Source organism: Schistocerca americana, chromosome 5 (assembly GCF_021461395.2).
Source record: "Schistocerca americana isolate TAMUIC-IGC-003095 chromosome 5, iqSchAmer2.1, whole genome shotgun sequence".
NCBI lineage: Eukaryota > Metazoa > Arthropoda > Insecta > Orthoptera > Acrididae > Schistocerca > Schistocerca americana.
This window is the reverse complement of record NC_060123.1, coordinates 201,707,542-201,712,214: the sequence shown is the minus strand read 5'-3', so window position 1 is coordinate 201,712,214 and position 4,673 is coordinate 201,707,542.

Here is a 4,673-nt window from a genome sequence, read left to right as displayed (position 1 = left end):
CCGTCTGGAACTGGGCGACCGCTATGGTCATGGGTTCGAATCCTGCCTCGGGCACAGATGTGTGTGATGTCCTTAGGTTAGTTAGGTTTAAGTAGTTCTAAGTTCTAGGCGATTGAGGACCTCAGATGTTAAGTCCCATAGTACTCAGAGCCATTTGAACCTATAAACAGGGAAGATGCAGTTGCACTAACAAAATTATATAGAATATGACAGTTAAGATATTTTGAGGGAATGGAAGATGACAAGGAAATATAGAAGAAAGATTTATGCTACCAGCAGGAAGAGATGACAAAGAGCAAGATGGGTGGGCAGTGTGTTGGCTGATCTTACTAAGATGGAGATCTAAGTATGGAGGAAATTATGAGTAAGATGGCGGACAGTGCAATGCATCTTATTGAGAACGCTCTTGTGATGGTCGGAATAGAGGCAGAAGAAGGAGTATATATGAAGAAGGAAATGAAGAACGACTTACTGGAGGTGCTGAGTGAAATAAGAAAATGCTTAGAATCTTTGAAAAACAAAACAAAAGCAAATGAGGTGGAGAACAGAAATCCTACAAGAGAGGTTAGGAACATCCAACAAGAGGAGACTAGCAGGGGAGAAGACAGCTGCACTGGTGTACAACTAGCGACATCTATTGGAGAAACCCGGGAAACAGCACATAGCAGACAGTGGACTGCTAGTCACTGAGCGACATCTATTGGCGAAACGCAGGAAACAGCACATAGCAGACAGAGACAGACGGAAGAGACACCTACAGGATCTGAGAAGAACTTCAACAGAGACATCGGTGTGGGTAGCTTTCTGGAAAAAGCAAAAAAAGACGGAAATAAGTTGGAAATGGGAGAACTGAGGCATAAATTGGAGGAGATAACTGATTTCCTAAAAAACCAACTAGGGATATTAATACAAGAGCAAATACAGAAAACTCTAGAAAAGGAAAGCCACCTAGATGCACAGAAAACCAAAACTTATGGAAACAACATACAAACTAAATACAACAACAAAGTTAAACCAGAGGGAACAACAATATACAGAAATCCTCTGCTCCAACAACAAAATCAGCTACAAGTACAAATCAATGCACATGAACAACATAATAAAACCCGAAATCAGGTTAATGAACTAGAGGAACTGACTTGGAGTACTGTGGTAGGGAGGAGCTGGTACAGAAGAAACCAGAGTAATTATAAAACCATAATGGGTACAAAAAAGATGAAGAAATGCAAGCAGCAGAAACAACAGTGTGGCTATACATCGGTAACTTAAAGAGAACCACCACAACTGCTGCAGTAGTGAAATACCTTAACAAGAACGGAATACTGGGACAACTAGAATGTGAAGAACTGTGCACACTGGGTGACAAAAAAGCTTTCAAAGTAGGCATTCCATTTGAAAAGCTACAAATCACACAAGAACCAGAATTCTGGCCAGAAAACATAAAAGTACATCGATTTCATTTCCCAAGACGATCAATGGAAGAGGGAGCAGATCTCAACTAAACTAAGAAGAAAACCAGAAGAGCAAGAAATAAAAGCAGTCTTGTGGAATACAGAGGGAGTAAAAAGTGCTCTTAACCTAACACCAACAGACATTCTGCAAAACTTGGATCTTGCAATTCTAACAGAAACCTTCCTGATAGACAGCTGGCGACATAAAGATTTCTACAATTATCACCTAATGGCAAAGAAGGGAGAAAGAGGACGACCCATGGGAGGAATATCTATCCTACTGAAACCCTGGATGACGCCCACCAAAAAAATTATAAAACGAGAAAATAGTATGCTAGTAGAAGCAGCAAACATAAATATAATTGCAGCCTATTTTAAACCGCACACAAATGCTGTAGAAATAATTGACAAAATTGTCACACTCATTAAACAAAGCGACAGCAAACCCACCATTATTACCGGTGATCTCAACTGCAGAATAGACACAGAAAACAATAAAACAAAACTAGTCATTGAAACCCTAGAAGAGATGGTTTCATCCTACTTAACGATAGACGAATACCTACATACATATGCCACAATGGGAAATGCACCATTGATATCGCATTAACAAGAGGAGACATAGAAGGAAGTATTCAACCAATACGGCATGACTCCATTACTCCTATATGAAAGCACATTCCAATGAAGATAAAAATAAATATCGTCACGTCACCGCCAGCAAGAAAGACCCACCAAATCACACAAAGAAAAATTGATATAGAAAAATTAACAAACCAGCAAGAACAATTAACACAAATAGAAACTTTCATAGATGAAGGAGACCTTGAAAAAGCAACAGACCAAATAGAAGACCTCCTAAAAAAAAATTCAGTGATACAAACAATCCCCAAAACAAGGACGGCCAAAAGATGGTTTGATGCTGAATGCTACAGCAAAAGGAACACTGTTCTAAGAACCCTCCACAGACTAAGAAACCAGCATGACGAGGAAACATATAAACTGTACGCAGAAGAGAGGAGAATCTACAAAAAAACTAATAGAAGAGAAGAAAAAAGAATACATAGAAAGAGAGGCAAAAAAGAGAAGCAGATGAAGCAGAGAAAGACCCATACATAGCAGCAAGACCAAGAAAAATGGCTCATACACCAAATATAGACCTGAAGGAATGGGAAGACCACTTCAGTAAGACACTGAACAAACGAGGACTCAAAACACCCCCAAAGAAAGAGAAACAACATCAAACTAAGGAAAAAGACAATACACGGGAACCCCTAAATGAAGAAGACGTGAAAGAAGTAATAAAAGCACTGAAGAACAAGAAAGCAGCAGGACCTGATAATATATATAATGAACATATAAAAGATCCAAAAGAGGCCCTCCAACACATATGGACCAAACTGTTTAACAAATGCCTGGAACTTGGAAGAATTCCGACACAATGGAGACACTCGACAATAAAAGTTCTCTACAAAGGTAGAGGAGACCCAATGGATGCAAACAAGTACAGAGGCATAGCCCTGGACAATACTGAAATCAAGACGTTTTCAAAGATGATAACACAAAAAATGCAAGCCTCTGTGGACAGTCATCTCCCAGAATGACAAATGGGTTTCAGATCTGGAAGATCAACACTTACGACAGTCAGGCTTCTTCTAAACAACATTGATGAAGCGCTACAAGAGAAACAAATGTTCTACACGGTGTTCATAGACTTTACCAAAGCCTTTGACCTATTGGAAAGAGAGCTCATAGTCCAAAAACTGGAAAACACAATGGGAGAAGATAGCGTATGGGCAAGAATAATCAAGTCAATCCTCGAATACAACTTAATTACAATATCAGACAACCTCTCTTTTTCGAACCCCATTCTGCAATCGAACGGAGTCTTACAGGGTGACCCAATGAGCCCTTTGCTGTACATTCTTGCCACTGAGAAGTACTCCGAATTGGAGAAAATGAAGAATATTTGTATTTATATGCATACACTGATGACATAGTCGTAGGTTCAACAGATATACAGAAGCTGCAGAGAATCATTGAGAAAATAGACAGATGGTGCAGTGAACACAAACTACACATAAATATAACAAAGACAGAAATGGTAATTTTCAGAAAAAGGACGCAAAACACCGAAGAATGCGGAAATCAGTATCAGAGGACAAAAAATAAAAATCTCATCAGACTTTAAATACTAGGAGTGACATTGCAACCAACAGCCAAATGCTTCACAAAACATACAACAGAATGTGCAGCCCAAGCAATAATAGCAATACAGGACATCAAAAACATCTGCCTACTCAGTCTAGAAACAGCCATGAAATTATTCAACACAAAAATCTTGCCGATCCTGGCCTACGGGATGGAGGTTATATGGGACAACCTGACAGAAAAAATCTAGAAACACTAGAAAAGGTAAAATTGACCTATCTAAAAAGAGCACTAGGTCTCTCAAAGACAACAAGATCTAGACTAGCGTACCTGCTAGCGAGAGAGACATTCCTAATTGAAGACATCAGACTTCGATATATGATGCCACACACCAGGACTTCCAGAAAGCAACTGAAGATCATGGAGGACAAACGAGAAAAAATACAGCTGGAGTTCTATGGCACCGAAGCAATGACGAACTGCTCATGGACAGCACCAAACTTCGATCAGCGACAGGTCATAACTAGACTTTCTATTCATGGCTTTCATCATCTAATCTGCGAAAACAAAACTTATCATGACCCAACCACAACATGTGTATGTGAACTGTGTAACGAAGCCTGTGAACGATATCACATAGAACTGTGCAGTAAAAGAGTGAAATCAATAAATGAATATGCAAAAATGTAAAATGTAAATGTAAAATGTTAAGTAAAGTAACTGTATATGGCTATTTGGTTGCAATTTTATTAAATTAAAAAAAGTATGGAGGACAAAAGGGTGAACAAAAATGTACAGAGGAAGACTGTCAAAGAGGCAAAGGCCCATCAGTGGCTTCAGTATCAAAGAAAAAAAGAAGACAAAAATTCAGTGAATGTGTTAATATGTCCCATATTTTCAAAATTGTGCACACTTAAGAATAGTACTTATGATTTAATTTATATGAACTTGATAACTGGGTCCAGTATTTGTGCATCTTGAAATTTTGATATTAGTATGTTGACTCAGATTACTATTTCTACTTGATTCTAGTTCAGTGTTCTAATAGTAACAGTGGCAGGACTGTAAACA